Here is a 19,091-nt window from a genome sequence, read left to right on the forward strand (position 1 = left end):
CAACCAAGCAATGATTCTTATTTAAGTGACAACATAAAAAAAATGGCTATTAATGCGCATTGTTAAGACAACTATCTATTTAAATTATTGTTTTCCTATTTTCCTTATTCCACTGCCACATGATTGAATTTCTATTATATTCAAAAGAACGTAATTGAAAAACAATATATCAAAATAATTTATTGTTAAATATGCATTGTATAAGACAGTTTAATGGAGTTAGACAATACTGAAGACATTTACTTGTCTCCGAAACAAAAAGAACTTTCTTAATTTACACTACCAATACAATAAAATTAGTAATTAGTTTCACTTGCACAATAGTACCAGTTAATTAATTATCCATAATACATAAACAATAAACTAATATACACACAGAAACCTTTATATGACACGTGTATACAATATATGTCGTAATAACTAATCAAATTCACACGTCTAGCAAATAATATTAATATTATATTGTAGAACATGATTGTAACATTATTGTATATATAGAAAATACAAAAGCACGTTTATCAGTTAGTGGATGAATTAATTAAGATTGAAACGCCTGTAGTGACAAGACGTGTACCCGAATTACTGACACAAACACTGTTGTAATGTTTAATGGAATACTAAACAGGGTTGTTGTGTCTCGAAGGAGTAGCAAGAAATTTATAAGTTATAGAAAAACTAAAAATAAGCTGTAGGCAGGTCTATTCTATGCTAAAAAAATATCTACGCCATTGAATCAGTCCAGCATCATAGTCCAGCAGATAAGCATGTTGAAGTGGCTGTGAACCGGGCCGAATGGTCCTCAAGTAGAGGCCACAGTCTGATACTTCCAGCGTAGGATGGCCACCGAGGTAGTCAGACGATCTGACAAAGGCGACTTGCAACCATATTAATCGGATTCAGAAATCAAAGGGAAGCTTATGGTCAGCAGTTTACCTAACGTATCTAAATAATATCTCGTCAAGTAACTATGCTAATTTGAAGTTACCATTCAAATTGTGAAAACAAAACACTTCTGCGAATACACAAGGCATCAACTAGCTAACTTCAGAGCACCGAACTTACATTCCGACAATCGCACATTCCTCAACCAAGATGATCCTAGCTCCAAAAGGCTAGCATCCAAAGTACACAAACCACCTGTATAAGGCATTAGCGACCTCCAGCCCTTGCATGGCTATGAGTAATTTTCTAACAACTTATTACGCGGTACCCGCTGCGAAGCTTATAACAAAGAACCTCACTATAAAATATTGCTACACTCTGTTTTTGGTATAAGTTATAAGCGATTTTATGGCATTTAGAACACATTGAAACATTCACAAATGACTCACACCTTTAAAACTACCTACCTGTGTATTTATTAGACTTCCAAAAATGAAGTCAGTCTTTGAGATGGGAAACCAGCAGATAATTTGGACCCACAGCGAGAGAGAATGTCAGACTTTTACTAACTAAAATACATAGTTGTTCTTTCTGGAGCCCTTTATGTACCAGTCCCGCGGTAGCTCTTTCAAAAAATCTTGCAGCCCGGGCAGGCTTTGGCCCTGTAACCCTTGAATTTGTAATTTTAATAAAAATTAACTAAACCAATTATTTTTCATATATTCAAGCTAAAACTATCAACATCAGTATTTGAGGCCCAAAAACTTTCATCTCCCCAAAACACTCAATCAACCCACTACCTCTTCCATTTGGACCAAGCCCTCAAGAATGGCAGAACACAGCCGCGGCATCTCCGCTGGCTTGGCATTGGCCTGGCATTGACTACCGCTGGCAACGTGCCAACCGATTGGCAATGCCATAATTGCTTTGTACGCCAGTTAACGTCGATACTGTGTTTATGACAGAAAAATCGTCGCCAATTATTGGTTTGTTAACGTGAGTGGGTTTTAGTAACGATGTGTTGTTTTCCGCTTCAAGTGTTTTGAAGGAGTTTGTTTTGATAATATACCTATGTGCACAGTATGAGGACTTTTTTTTAACGACGTAAAAAATCATCAAATGACCCCTCCCGCTGTGGGTTAGCAACGGTGAGGGAGTGTCAGACTCTTACTGACTAAAAACCGTCAACGAACAATCCCGCAGCCCCGGAAGACAGTATGAGGTCATAGGTTCAGTTTCCATGCAGGGCTCTTATTGGTTTGTGTACAGATCACAGCTAGCACTCTGGACTTATACGTAACCTCTACGGTATCGTGAAAATTGATGGCGCGTGAAAGCCTCCAATAACATATATTTCAAGTTATTGACATCTACATACATATAACATAATAAGTATGTTGTATGTATCTGCGATTTGTCGCCACTCCGCAAAGTAAAGGATTTTATTGAAACTTATTGTCAACTTGGGAGCGTATGTTACATGAATTTTGCAAAAAGAAGCTGAAAGAATGGCCAAAAAAGTTTAGTAAGAGAAACAACAGAGTTGAAAAGCTTACATCTATAGAATCTTAACTAATATAATAAAGAAGAAATAGTGTTTGTGTTCGAAAGCCTTCGAAAATGCTGAACCGATTTAAAAAATTATTTCACAGTTGTAAAGCTACACTCTTTCCTCCGAGTAACAAGCGATATTTTGTCCAGGTACGGGCAGTAATAACACACGGTATGCAATTGAAAACTATGGAAAATGCCTAGTCTTTTATATTCAAAAATATACTAGCAAGAAATAGTCAATATCATGATCATGCAATTATTGAAGAAGGATTTGTCACAATTAATTCGTAATTTAAAAGTATTTCACTCAAAAAGCAAAGACAATACTCATTCAGCCAGTCCTGTCACTACTTAAACATACCAACGTTCGACATTCAAACCACTTTCCCGCCAAATGGTCTTAACGATCATTCTAGATAGCTGTCATTAAGTACAGGTGCCAACGATTAAATTAGACGCTCCTAAACTTAGATTGTCTTTTAAACCGAGAGTAAAAATAGTTTTAAACTGGAATTAACGAGGGTTGGAAGTTTAGGGTGAAATGTGAATCAGGGGTTGCTATTTTAGGGGAATTTAATTACATAGTTCCTTTGTTTTACGGATTCTTTATTTCTTTAAAGGTTCCGTTCAGAAGTTATATGATGAAAAAAATGAACTGACAACTTAACTATTTGTATGTCGGAGCGCTGATATACGCAAACCAATTGATTTTCTGTTGTTCTATAAATCAGCGACGTACAAGCAGTGAAACTGTTAACATTACTTTGATTGACTAAAAAACATTTATTATAATGAATATTTATTATGTTTGCATATTTATTCCCCTTCGATTGAACCTTCTTACTATAAACTTATTCTTGATCTAATTACCTACTTCTAAAAATAACCCAAAAACCAACCAGTTACGTATCCTTTTATTCTCAAGCAATGGTAACGTGATTTTGTTCAGCAATTACCCATTGTCTGTAATCCAAGTCTTCAGGTGGATTAATACCCGGTTCTCAGATTACCCGGTGACGAAGGTTTGACGGCGCGACGGCTCGAAACGGCCCCCGGATAAAAACGGTTAAAACAAATTCGATGTTACACTAAACGCGGTGATTGCTATGACAAGTTTGTGATTTATGTCTGGTTTGGTTTGCTGCTTAATTATTATTATAGATATTTTAAAGTAATTGTGGATTGATTGATGATTATGGAAATAGTGTAAAAAAGAGTTGTAAGGAAGATTTTGTATGTTTTGTGTATGTACCCTTAAAGATCCGAAACTACAGAAGCGATTTAAAAAAAATACTTCTCTGTTGGAAAACTATACTCTTCCTGAGTAACATAGGCTACATATTGTCCCGGTACGGGCAGTATTTCCCCCGGGACGCGAGTGAAACCGCGGGAAATCGGCTAGTGTGCAATAAAAGTTAGGTACAACCATATGTAAAACCAAAAATAAGCATAACCTACAGATAATCACTTTTAATTTATAAAAAAATAAACATCCTTATACCGCATCACGTTTTTGTATCTCAAATAAGTAGGTATTCTCTCTTCCGACATAACTGACTTCCCGAACACGACCGTACAGCATAGTGCACATTGCACAACGGTGCATTGGTATTCACGATGAGCCATGAACGTTGGCAGAGATGCCAGGAACAGCTTGCTGATCTGTTCCGGCAGATGAACTGCGGTTAAGAGCATTTTGAGAGCGAAGGTCGTGGGTTTGTTTCTCTAGATATGCAAGTCATTGTGCGTGTGTTTGTGCTTGAAATCCTCTTAAAAATATGTCTATTAAATTATTTTAAAAATGAATCAGTTATAAAGGATTTATTTATTTAAAAGATTGATAGATTTTGAGTATTCTTTGGTTCATGTATATACCTACAGCTGAATTAGATGCGACACGAAAATTAACATCAAGCTGCATGTACTTATGTTTAAGTTGGTTTGCACAGTCATAATTGAATGATTCGATGGCTACTAAGCCATTAAATAGGTAATCTTAAAATAAAGGTTTTTTAACAATACTACCTAACGATCACGCTTAATTGTAGGAATTTTCTAAAGATACCAAAAATCGTTTTCTCACCTGTACAGTATGCCTATGTTCCTTTCGATAACCTTTATTTATTTCGTAGGTATTTCAAAGTTATTGTTGCCTCGTGTCTTAGTAAGTAGGCACTTAATGTCGTTCGTGTTACAGTAAATTTAACTTAGAAGTGCTAAATAATTCAGCCGCCACTTCTCCTAACTACGCCGGTCGATAAGTTGAACCATTATTTAGACTAGGAATATTTTGTGAGAAAATACAGTACCTATATAAAAAAAATCTTGATAAAGAAACCTATATAAATTGATACACCCGTGCATCGGTGAGTACGTAAATGACGGTCCTGCGCCTGATCTCTCTCCGGTCATGTTGGATTGCCGTCCCATCGGGCTAAGAGAGAGAAGGAATAGAGAGTGCACCTGTGTCTGCGCATATGCTTGTGCACTATAATATGCCCTGCGTAGTTGACTGATTTCCGAGGCCGCCGTGCTGATCGGCCTAGAAGTGCGTAAGTAAGCCTACAGTCCCCACATTATGTTTAACATTCGAGGAAATAGGTCATGAGATATAAAGGTACAACACACTTCGACAACATAACATTGAGTGTCAAAAGCCAAAACATCTCACATGATTTGGGATCATTCTCACAGCAGATCTTATCATTGTTTACATAACAAAGATTTTATTTCCCGATATGATCGGTCCACCTGTGCTGTCGAATGTAAACTAAGATGGTGCGAGCAATAACATTGGTTTGTTTTAACTAAACATATTTTTAAAAACTATGTAGGTCATAAGAGAAAGAGGTGACCAAATGACCAAACCAAAACACATCCCATCTGTTGTGTGAAAGATGAGATGGCTGGAACGAATGTATCTTGTGAGATGACAGGCAGAGAAGTATAGAAGAAGAAAATATGCTGCACCGGCCCCATATAAAATTGGATAGAGGCAGGAGGAGGATGATGATAATTCCGCCTATACATTGCATGTAGGTGAAATTCGTTCCACAAATACGGAATATAAAATAAAATTGCTGATGTCTACAATAACTATAAAAAAATTGGAAACGGAACCTCACTAATAGGTAATTAAAAATCTTCAAAAACTCAACAAAAAACATCCTATAATTACTTGAACCATCAATTTTTTTATCGATTACAACCAACCGATTCGGTTACGAGAAGAAACAATCGTTACTATCGATTAATCGCTAACCTTGACATTAAGTGGTCATACGTACCGACCGGAAGTGGTCATCACTGGAACAATGGCCGACAAACCGGATGTCGGTCATCTAGTGGCTATGGTACTAATGACATGCTCAATTTCAGCTCTATGCATAGATAGATATTTTTTTCTGATATTTACTAATAATGTAGATCGTTTGTCCATTTTCGGAAAATGTGACCAATTTTTCAGTCACGTTTTTGTGATTAAATAGACGTTTGGGTAAACTATAATATTGCTAGGTCATTATTATGCTGTTATCTATAATTTTAACTTCATCTGGATACATCACTCAGATACCTAGGCACCATTTATTCCTGTGAAAAGTCTCATCAGCTTTTTAGATCAAAACGCCGAAAACACTCGATTTAATTTTTTATGAAAACAGACCCATACCCGAACATAGAAAGTATTATTTTAACAATGAATTTTCAAAAAAATACAGGCAACATTTTGAAAACAAACAGTAATACTTTCATTAAGTTAAAGTTAAATATAAAGTGTCAGTCAGTCAGCGTTGGACATTAAGCTCACGTGCGCCTAAGTTTTATCTCCACGTAAAGTGTGCACCTGTTGTGCCAACTTCACGACACACTTAAGTGGAATGAGGAGTAACTTAATGAGACTGAGTGGAGATAATTTTTAATAAACTTATCTTATAAAGCTGTATACTTTTGTATTATCAATGGCCTTTGCTTTTTCATATAGATGATATAGATAGATCCATACTAATATTATAAAGCTGAAGAGTTTGTTTGTTGGCTTGAACGCGCTAATCTCAGGAACTACTGGTCAGATTTGAAAAAATGTACCAAAGGACTCTTTGAGTGTTGATTATATGTACATTTTATTCGTTTAGAAAGGTTTTTAATAATAGTTTAAGGTTGTTCATTGTATGCTGAATAGTTCCTGCGAGTGGTTAAATCCATTGATGAAAGCTAGAGTCTATCTGTTTGTAAACTGAAAAACTGAACAGATTTACACGCAGTTTTCAAAATTAGCTAGAGTGATTTATGGGGAAGGTTTTACTTCCTATTTTTACTTATAACCGAGCGAAGCTCAGCTACTGAGTCGCTTATACCGAATAAAGTTTAGTTGTTGCCCTAATTAAAATTACACGGCGCAGTAGGTCTAGTTTCAAACGCGTAGGAATGGAGCGATTTTTTAAAAGCCTGCAAACAGGTCAAGGCTATCGGCTGCCAATGTCACAGCATTGTTAAAAAAATGCTAAAAAACCGAATTGATTATTTTCATGAATTTCACAGCCATTTTCGTGTACAGTAATCATGGTTATTCAATATTATCGAAATATATTTTGTAGTTTTCAAGGCGTTTTTAAGTTGTTTTTTTTACAAACTTCTACTGTTTTTAACTTTGTGTATTGTAAAAGTCTATAAGAGATATATGCAAGCAAGTATATACCTATACCTACAATAGCACAAAAGAAGTTTCACCAAAATGCCCAGCAGTACAATCACCACTGGTCCACGAATAAACACAAAAAAGCATTAAACCCTCTATCCCACTGGGTACATCGTGTAACAACCAATAAAAGTAGCCGCCATAAGGCTATAAACACCGATACCAGTGTGGCAACACAATAAAATTATTTTCTCCCACCCTCCCCCGTTTTACGATAGCCACCCGGAAATTGGGAGGAACTCTGTCGTCATAACCTGGCAACACTAGTTTTATTATCTGTGCACCGTTTTATGGTCGATTTGCGAAGTCTGTGGCCGATTGTCGATGTTTATTTATGAAATACGTGTAAGATATTAAGTAGCTGGGAAAACCCCAGTACTTACTATGAATCTTCTGTACTGATAAAGAATTATAGGTAAGAGGCGATTTTATGTCAGAAATATTGTAAATATATAAGATAATAACTAAAGGAATTCGTGTTCACGAAAAGTTTCTAGCTGTGTACTTTTCCTACTAGTTATAGATTTTTAGGTCAAAAAAATCACCCTCATCGTAATCTGCTATCGATTTTTTGGCTTCGATTAAAAACGGGGATATTACCCTTAAGATCACTACTGCCATTCATAGTATCATTTCGAACACGAAACTTCTATTAAAAAGCTAATCTACGTCATTTAAACTTAAAACCAATTCAACACCTAAGATTCAGTCTAAAGCTGAAAACTAAATTTAACGCTCGCTTCATTTCAGAATAGGCAAAGTATTATAAGCCTTTAATATATGAAAACGTTAGGCTATTTCAAGCCTCAGTGATACTCAGTGGTACTTCGAAGATATAGTCGATTGAGATAATCGTTAGTTTTCATATGAAGTTAATTCTAGGTTAGTATGGTAGCGTAATTTTCATGGCTCACTATAGTTCGGCCATTCAGAGAATGCGTTCCTGACACGTCGCGATTGAACTGACGACGTAACTTTGCAATGGCGTTGCAGTTACGATAAAAATATTTTTGCTGGTTGTTTACCGTTTTAACAATTGAGGAGCATTAAAACAACATTATTATATCAATAATCAATGAATGTTATAATTCAGTCAGTTCAATCGCGACGTGTCAGGAACGCATTCTCTGAATGGCCGAACTATAGTTGATATTAAATAGTTCGGTTATATCTACCTAACCTTAATTTTCAGGAATGCAGGGGAAATACAATAGACATAAAAGACTTTTTCATAGTTCACCCATGTCTCGCGAGAACCACTTTTCGCAACGGGGTAAAAACCTCTACCATTTTCAGGCTGTGGACTATCTGTGTGTTAAACAGTTATATCAGTTAAGTAGTGTGGCGTTAAGGTGCGACAGACATATAGAGTTACTCGCAATTATGTATAATATTAGAACTTAAATACACATATAGCTTGCGTCATACAGTACAGACTTCACTAATCTAGATAAAACTACAATACCTTCAGATTTTAGGCTACTTTCATCACAAATTCCGCCATAACTAGTTCACCCCGTTTTCCCTAAAACTATAACATATAGAAAGAACTTCTTAAGTTCTAGAATAAGACCCAGTTCAACAAACCTCTTCACACACTATGTACTCCTGGTACAAAGTACACTCGTGGCCATAAATAAAGGATCACTGATAAAGATGCCAATTTAGCGGCCAAACGTGAGGGATAACCGATTGTTTCCTGTGCATCACGAGGACCAATCAGCGGCTCCGGATGACAACTGGTAGACTTTGATGATTTTGAACTCTTGTCTTCGTAATAATAATATAACTAGGAGGAAAAAGTTTGAAAAAAAACAGCACATAGTACGAAAATTCTGTGAATTGAGAACTTCCTCCTTTTTGTGAAGTATGTGAACAAGTACAAGGAAAACAAATATTTAATATTCTTTCTTTTCACATAAAGGAAAAAGTGACATTAATATGGTTACCATTAATGGATGGCAAGCTTAGAAAATAATTAGATTTCCTATAAACGATACAGATCTTTAAGTCAGTATAAAATAAATAGACTGTCCCACTGCTGAAAAATGGAAATGAATAAATTATACCGAATCTTTTTTTTACGAAAAAAGAAATTTTCCCTTGAAATTGACAGCAGTTGATAGCTGTCAATTTAAATAGCATTTTTGGACTGACAGACTAAATTATTAAGTGAACCAAAAAACGGACAGACCATATATTGGTTTCGCATGTATGTTGTTAGTTTTGTACTTATTACGCCAAAAAGCCCCTAATTTTCAAGTTTTATGATAATAAATCAGTTTCAATACAATTTTTCAGTTATAAATTAGAAACCCCTATATGTTTTTTTCTAGCATTATTTTTACTACCTTTATTTCCTCATAATATTCACAATAACAAACACAGCAGCAATTAAACTAGTAATTTGTTCAGTGTAATATTGTGTTAACAGAAACTTGCTAATGGAAATCAATGTACCGGGACTCGTCCAACTTAGGGATAAGAACAAACTTGCTTGACTTATTATGTCATATCATATTTGTGACATTTTGTCGTAATATAGTCTATTTTTTTTTCAAACTAAAATAAAAAATGTTTATTTACTTGTTATAGTTAGTAATAATGTTAAGGTACAGCTTAAAGGCCTCTTTCAGGCGTTGCTTTGAGTGCTTATAACATACCTATTACTATTTATAATATGTTATTCTTTACATAGATATACTTATTACATATTTAATTTACACTTACTCATGCGCACGTTACATTTATTCCTTGTAGCATACTGGTACTCAGCTACATCCGATTAGATTGGAAGCCGACCCCAACATAGTTGGGAAAAAGGGCTCGGAGGATGATTACTCATTCGCCAGTAGTAGTAGTCTGAGTTAATATATTATTTTTTCACATATTACAGTTGCATTATTATTTTTCAAACGATTTCAAAAAAGGAAACTCTTATTTTCAGTTTGATTTCAACTATCCCTACATAGTTTACTGCCATAAGTCTGTAAACACGCTATTACACTTAAGTGCCGTCAAGCGGGAACATTTGGCAACGACTCGGTCAACAGCTGCGCGCGATGTCGCGACTGCCCGGCGGTGATAGGGTTAAGCTGTGTCTTGACAACCTGTCTACTGCGGTTATACTGGCACGCATTCAATTGTACCACGTTGGGTCAAGCATTTACGGGTAAACGATTTATTTTTTATTTTTCAGTTAAGTACTTACTCAATGTTAAGTTTTCAGTGTAAAGAATACTAAGAATACTAGCTTTAAGGCAATAAAGGGCTTCTTATCTATCGTAATATAATCGCTAATCCAGATACAATTTTGGCTTCTGTCATACAGAAAATGAAATGATTCAGACTGTGTATGCGTGTATTGGTCAAATCTGATCTATACTAGTTCATACTAATATTATAAAACTGAAGAGTTTGTTGGTTTGTTAGCTTGCTTACTTGAACGCGCTAATCTCAGGAACTACTGGTTGAATTGAATTTTACATTAATTTGATCTTTCAGTGTTAGATAGCCCATTTATCAACGAAGGCTATGGGCTACTTTTTATAATAGTTCATGCAGAGGTTGCCACAGGATGCGGGTAAAACCGCTGGTAGAAGCAAGTCTTACCATAAAAATAGCTGAACTAACAACGACTTAATAATTATTTTTTCCTCCACATCTGACCCTCGTCTTGATTACACTCGCATTGAGTAACTGACACCCAGAGCAAAGATACATTCGTATCAACTTGAAATCGATTCTCGGTTTCTCTTTCATTCGATACAAGATCGATCATTTCTAATATCTAGAGGGCATTGAAAAGAGACCTTTTGTCTATGGTCGGGAATTATTTTGGTACAAAAGTCTTGTGCGATTAATATAGATCAGTATTTTTTTTATATTGGGTTATCATTCAAGTGTTTATTTGGTATTTATAAGCATTAATATTGCATCCATCAACATTTCACGCTTATTATTTTTTATTAATAATACCTTGGCTCAAGGCTTATAAAGCAAATAGTTTTCTTTGTATTTATGAATGTATTTTATAAATAATATCACTCAAAAATAGTTTAAAATAATTGCTACATGTACCTCGTAAAAATCCGGCTACTAAAAAATACTGATTAGATAGCTTGATTTTATTTTATATATCTATAAAAATTTGCCATTAGCCCCAACAACTAATATCAATTCCCATCTCTAACAACAGTTAGATAGAATGTTGGGAAGGGCCATAAGGGCCATAACATGTTTCTATGGGATGCAAGTGAAACTGGAAGAAGCTAGTTGATATTAGTTGCAACTCAATTCAATTTGGTTCATTAATTCATTATTAAAACCATATATTTAATTCCCAAACCTCTTGCAATATATTCAAGCATACAGACACACGCATTTATCCCCAATATCCATTAACTGGAGTTTACAGCATCCGCGTTATTTGCTAAAACGTTGTGTTAAATGTAACGGTTATTTTCGCAAGCGTTATTTCGCACATACGTTATTTAATAAAACGGTATTGGTACGAATTGAGGGTTATTGAGAAGCGTACTTTCTGTTATATTGACAAAGAAAGGGTTATATGTATCTTGGGAGTTATTTTTTGGTTTAAAATTATGGCTTAACCATTTACCATAGTTCTTATTCATACCCCTACTCTTCTATAAACACACCAGTCGTTTTCACGCGGTTTCACACGCGTCCCGTGGGAACTTCTTCCCGTACCCGGGCCTCTTCTCAATAAAGTACCTACACTTATTATCTGCCAAACCTGTCTCTAACCATGTTGTGGTCGGCCTCAGTCTAACCGGATGTAGCTTAGTACCAGTGCTTCACAAGGAGCGACTGCCCTATCTGACCTCCTCAAGACTGATGGTCAGATAGTTTGTCTATCTTCAAAATACAACAAACGCCCTTCTTTTACAATCAGTCTTGAAGTCAGAAACCTCCCTCAATACCTATAGGTATATAACACAATAATATGTGTACATACATCAGCCCACAACACCGAAGTCGGAAATTGGAGAAGTGTGTACGTTCACCGGCAGGAAATAGAAGCTATTTCTTGTTATCTCATGTTGTACTTCTTGCTAGAAAACTTTGTCATGTCACTATTATAGTGGTATTTTTGTGATCGAATGTATGTGTGTATGTCAACTTGAGTTAGGTACGACTACAACACATGATAAGTAAATAAAGTATTGTACATTGTACAATTCCATCTAGTTATTGTGGAAGTGACAAGGGAGATTTTTTTTTTCATAACAATATGTTGTACCCCACAGGTGAAAAAAATACAATTGTAAATTTTCTGTTTCAATTTTTGTTTGTGGGGACACAGTTTTTTTGTTTGTTTATTTGTAAAAAACTACTACTTTTTTTAGCAACTAGGTATTTCGATTTGAAAAATTCTTTCAGTATTGTATTGTTACACTATCCCTGGGTGACATAGTATAGAGGTAGGTACCCGGCTGAAGCACAAAAATAAATCACGACTAGGCATATACCTTTTCCTTCCAAAAAGACGAGTAGCAAATATTCTGCACAGACATGATCAAAACAGCAATAGAAATATAAAATGAAATCGTTTCGTGATTCACAAATAGAGCAAGAAATCATAATGGCTGCCTCTGATGGAATGTTTCTTTAAAACGATTGGATAACTGGGAGCCGCACGAAGGTTATTGTGTAACTTATTTATTGTAGGTAGTTACTGCTATTGTTTTTTGGTAGTTTCACTTGTATTTTGTATGGGAATAAAATTAGACAAGAAAAAAGCCAACAATTATTTCGGTGTTATGCGATTATCACACTGCCCCGCATGATGCAGCGTAGTGCGTGGATGCGTTTTTTTCGTTGTATGGAAATATCTCCGTTTGTATGGAAAACACGCATAGTCCAACACACTGAAAATGCATCCACGCGCGTTCATGCGGATCACGCACATACATGCGGAGAAACACGCACCCCCGCGCGTAGGTGCGGGGCGAGACGCAAGGTATGACACACTGAATCCCGCAATGCCGCGCGTGATTTTGAATGGGCGTGACGTGTATATTTGAAAATGGAACTCGCTGTGCGTGAATTTACGAAACGCACCTACGCGCGTGAGTGCGTGAAAAACCCGCACGATGATGCAGATCTGCACTCCCGCAGGAACGCGCGTAGGTGCGTCGACACGCAAGATGCAGCGTGATGCGGGGCAGTGTGAAGAGCACCTTAGATAGCCCATTTATCGAGGAAGGGTACTTCTTAACTGGGTTCGTGCAGAGGTTCCCACAGGATGCGGGTGAAACCGCTAGCAGAAATTAGTACCTAATAAAAGATTTACACAGCTTTTATCTCAAGAATTCTTCAAATAGGTTCAGCAGTTCTTGAGATTAGCACGAACAAACAAGCTCTTCTTAGCTTTGTAATATTAGTACCTACAGATATGGTTTTATGTAGTCCAAATTGAACAATTAAAAATAAATTTATATATACAACTTAAAACTAATACATTGCATCAAAAAATTGCTCCTCATCGCTGTCACTGGGTAATGTACCCAGAAGGCTGGCAGCATTGCCACGTTGGATGGCAATGCTCAACCTCTGTGCGAAATAAAAGCCAGCCCTTGGGTCACGAGAAGTGTCAACAAGGGCATTTTAATTGAGCAATATTAGCGATCGCATCACTCATTAGTTTCCTTCATTCACTAATTACCGCTTAATAGCTGTGTCGTGTGTAATGGCAGGTTTTTTTTTCGTCAATTTCCTGGCTACTAATTAATTCATCAGCTGTTTCTGTTGATTATCATTTGATTAGCTATGGAAATCAATGCGTGTAAAAAACGACATTGCCTAAATAGTTTAGAAGGAGTATCAATAAACTTCATGCCGTACCCGGATAAAACAAAGCCCATGTCCAGCGCAGATAGTGTAGCTTCCTAACGGCTAAAGAATGATTCAGGTCAGTTTAGTAAATCCAGAGCCTACTCGTGACAAACAAACAAATCATTCTTCTTTATACTTTAGTATAGATTACACTGGTCAACATTTTTTTTTTTTTGGTGCAAATGTGAAATATACAATTTCTTGTAGAATATTTGATACGTAATCGATATCCAGAACATAAAGTTGCACTAGCACGTCGGGATTTAGAGATATACCCCTCTTAAAGTACAAAGAACGCGTTTTTTTATGAAAGATGAATTTTTTTGGGGACAGTAGAATTTTCTAGTAATTTCTAACTAAAACATTATAAAGTACTACTTTCCCCGAATTAACCCCATTGTAATTTATATTTTTGCGAGTTTTCTTTCTCAATATATACCATTTTATGTCTAAAGTGGAGTTTTTTCATACTAACAGGCCAAATAAAATGTAGGGAAGATCTCACTATCGTAGCTGTATACATATTTCAGAAAAGTTTAAACTCTTAGCGTTCGAAATAAAAAAGCATTTCAATCGGGAAGAGTAGTACTGTATAATGGTATAGACAGAAACTAAAAAACAATTTTGCTGTCCTTAAAAAAAAAATCGTCAAATATCGTTAAAAAACGCGCTTTTGGTACTTTAGGAGGGGTATATCTCTAAAACCCGACGTGCTAGTGCAACTTTATGTTCTGGACTTCGATTACGTATACATTTTTCTGTAAGAAATGATATATTTCACTTTTGCACCAAAATTGCTGTTGACCAGTGTTATATTATATTATACATAACGATTTTCATAAAATACATGCAACGCTGGAAGCTTAGCCAATTTCACACACAGCTAATCTATAACCAAACTATTCACACTAAAACATTAAAGAATTCGCTCACTAACAAAATCAATGCTTGCAAACAATTTACGATGTCTCCCGTCGCCATGATGAATGTGACAATAAATTTTACGATCCCCAATATCTCAGGGTTCCGTAATACGAGTCTTATATATTATCCATGGAGTAAGGAAAGAGCAGAGATGCCATATGCTATTAGGTCAGGTCTTCTTCTAGGTCAAATACGTAAGCAAAAAGGATCAGTTACGACTAAACTAATCAGACGTTTGGATTCTTTGAGACAGCTATCAACGATTTTTGGTATTTAAAAAATGGTCGGGTCCAAAAAAGGCGTATTAGTGCGAAGACACTAACGTTCCTCATCCCCCGCACACCCGCATTTTGGCGCGCTACTTTCTTAGGAGATTTTCCGTTATGGCACCTCCGCTAGTCATTTTGTTTTCCATGATATTATCTGTTACTTCAATTGTTATCGTAATGCTCCTGATTCAGTTTTATGGAAGCTGTCGTTTCTCATGGGAGGTGTAATATAACAAGAATATGAGAAGAACATTCGAGAACTATTGTTACCGATGTTCGTTTTATTTTTGGAATTGATGGAAATATAGTGTATATTTTGTGTTACAGGTTTTACTAGCTACGTCAGATAGGAATATATGGAAGAAAAATACAAGCTACGCTGTCACCAATTTTCGATAAGGACAATAATGAGGCCATTAGTGATTGACAAAGCACGTCTCTCTAAGCATCAATAATTAAAGTCTCTAATATTTTTGGTTAAAAAGTTCACTAAAAATGTAGAGATGGCCAGCCAATCCAAACCAAAAATTTTGGTGATACCATACACAATGTTGGATAATTCAAAAGACTTATAGCAACATACTCCGTTACAAACTTTTGCATACGATTTCATATATTTCCACAATATTTCTTTCTTATGCAAGATCATAATCATAATTTTACAAGTTTCGTTACCACCTTCCGACACAATACTAATCACGTTTGTCAGTCGGCAGGCGCTCGTTACGGTAAAGTTTTACGGAATAAGTATTCGTAGCGGGCATTTCTTCTGGTTATGCAACGTCGCGTGTGGCAAGCAGTTACTAGCATTAGTTGATACTACTGATTGAAGATGTGGGACAAGATGTAGGTGATAGCGGGATGGTAAAAAATAAATAAAATAAAATAGTGTTTATTGCCAGAAAGTTTATATTAAAAAGTTATTATTAGTCACAAAGTAATTTCTACCGTGGGAAAAATTAGGATGCATACTTTAAAATCCGACAGAATACAATCTTTGGGAATTCCGAATAAAATTCTGTAAAGGTTAAAATAAAGCCTTCTTATGTTAAGCAATAGACATTCAGCATTAGCTTAGCAGTTTTGGTAGCATCAAAACCTAAATTAGTATGCTATACGCGGATTGAAGTGTGTAGTTGTGTTTTGACATGTCTGATGTCCTATTTAGGTATGTCCGTGGTTGTTAACACTTTCGCTCATGTTTTCCTCTTGCAACTCAAAAGACACAATATTTCATTTTTTATTAACATACCATAAGTATATTATTCAAGTGGTACATTTTATAATCTAGAATCAATATGTACCCTATAAGGATAAGGGCAGGAGGATGATGATAGGGCACAGCTTAAAGAAGCTATAGAGAGCTGGCGTCAACAAAACTATTACGTCAATACGAGCAATAATCCTATAAACTACTCAAAAAAAAACCAACATCAATCCGTGAGTTTGGGTGTAACCAAAAAGTTAACCCGCTACCGCTCACGCCTTACTCCAGCCCAGTGATTACAAGTCCAAAGAAAGTGTTCCAGTTGGTCGGCGTGTCACACGTGGTGCTTCATATTCTATTGCCGACACGCCGCGTGCATTCATAAAACGTTATTACACGTTACGTCACGATGTTTCGAACACCTATTGGCACGGTCAGCGTTTTAGGGTTTGCAATTGGGCGAAATTGGATAGGTTTTAAAGAAGGATCCTTACAAGTCTCTCTTTTTGGTTCCAAGTTTAAAAATTGTCATAATGTTAAAGCTTGTTTACTAATATGATAAATGCTAAAATGACTCTGTCTGCTTGTCTGCTTGTCCGGCCTTTTAATGAAGCTTAGATATACTCGGACTTGGCTGTTAGATTTTCCGTCTTTGTGATCGAAAGATATGATGAGTGGTCTAGAACACAGCATAAATATAGGTTACGAGCTAGTTACAACACATTTTGTATCTAATTTCATCTAAAACTAGTCATATGGTAGACTAACTGCAGGGTATAGTCGACAAATAGAAAGAATAGACTCTATTTTAAATACGTATGGGACACTGTTTAAAGAAAGTAAAATAAACCATTACATACATAATACAGGAGATATTTTCTGATTCAGTTTCTCCGTGTGAATAAAAATTGTTGACACGTGCTTGACGTAACTGATTCAATTACACAATATTCTCCCGACCGTGGGAATAAATCTTTAACTAACATTAATAATAACATTCAGTTCTTCTACTACCTACCCGCGCACTGAAGACTAAACAGTCGACCGATAGTTTATTTGATGGTACGCAAAAAAAAATTTAAAGAAAATCCTGATTTCACTCAACTGATATGGGTCAAATACCTGATCTTTGTAATGTGCGTTCTAACATTCATCTTCATACATATTTATGAACCCAAACTATCGGCCGACTAAAAGTTTGTAGTGTGCGGGCAACTCTAAGAATGCCTATGAACAGACACAGATACAAATGTATAGGAATATGTATACATAAAAAGTATAATTAAAATAGTAAACATACCGATGCGATTGTTAGAACTGCTAGGAGAGAAACAATGGTAAAAGAAATTATGTGCAAAAAATGTCAGCTTCAGTCACGGAAAAGAATTTTATCCTTTCATAAAAAAATACCTAGTATTCTTGTTTTTTATTGTTGAAATAGCTTCCGCTAGCAGTTTTACCCCGAGTCTTGTAGGAACTACTTCGAGCACGCGGATAAGCAGTACTTCACGTCAAAACTATACCATCAATTTAAATACTCGTAAATCCATGTTCATAATTCGGGTTTGAAAACCCGTCAAACTGATAGATAGAATTATTTTCGCCAATATTAGTAAAGATAAGAGGACTCCTCGTGTCGTTAAGACCAGCTACAGTGTGAGTTCTCTTTTTCTTGCTCTATTCCCTGACCCCAAATAAAATTGGGATGACATGATGTAGGAATTACAAGCTCGTGACAATTAAAGTCTTGTGTCAAGATTAGTATTAAGGAAACAAGTAGGAAACAGTCAATTACAGTGTAATGAACTCTTCATTATCTAAGCGGTGAAAATGTACAAGCAAATAAAACTCAACATGCGTAAACACAGATTTCATTTTTTCTAATGTATGGACACAATGTTTTAGTATAGGAAGACAAGTGTATACTTACTGTTATATAAAATGGTAAAGTTTTAAAGTTCGCATGTCGTAATTTCTGAATTTACAGAATGGATCTATACCTAAATAATTTTAAAATTATTTGGCAGTCATCATGGTGGTTAGAAGCCAGTATGTCTGGCAAGTGACAACCAGTGACTGGATTGAGTTGGTCAGATAGGAAGCCGCTCCTTGGAAGTACCAAGGAGCGGCTATTATATAGCTGCATTCGGTTAGACCCGAAGCAGACTCCAACATAGTTGGAAAAAACGCTCGGGAGATGTTTTTTTTTGTATTAATTTAATTGATCCCCTTGGAACCTCTCCCTAAATTCCTGCTCCAACAAAAACCAGCATGACAATGTAACACCAGGTACCATCAACGCTTGAAGTTCGTTCGGCGTTCAAACTCTCTCTATCTGAACATTTGGAAGAAACTTCAATCGCGCCATATCATTGTGGGGATACAAAGGGTCGCTATAGGGTCGCTATGGAGTTGATACGGGGTGGGACTCCAAATTACTATGTCGTATTGATCCTATGGTTTTTGAATTATTTGGATTGGGTTTTGGGATAGTGTCGTTGTTTGTACTTCCATACTAAATTTTATAAAGGGGTGAAGTTTTCGAGTTTGTTAGGTTGTGAACTACTGGACAGATTTGCATATTTTTGCGAATAGAAAACTGCATTACTTGAGCGTATTATCCTACTACTTAATATTATAAATAATAATGTAACTATTTCTATCTGTCGAACTTTCATCCCAAAACTACGGAACCAAT

At 35.9% G+C, this 19,091-nt stretch overlaps 1 protein-coding gene across 2 annotated transcripts in view; it reads right to left on the reverse strand.

Moving 5' to 3' along the window:
- LOC124638952 (Ig-like and fibronectin type-III domain-containing protein 2) overlaps window positions 1-19,091 on the reverse strand; it is a 190,166-nt gene that overhangs the window by 108,949 nt on the left and 62,126 nt on the right. The gene's annotated exons all lie outside the window — the stretch shown is intronic.

The sequence above is a fragment of the Helicoverpa zea genome, chromosome 18 (genome assembly GCF_022581195.2).
Source record: "Helicoverpa zea isolate HzStark_Cry1AcR chromosome 18, ilHelZeax1.1, whole genome shotgun sequence".
Taxonomy (NCBI): domain Eukaryota; kingdom Metazoa; phylum Arthropoda; class Insecta; order Lepidoptera; family Noctuidae; genus Helicoverpa; species Helicoverpa zea.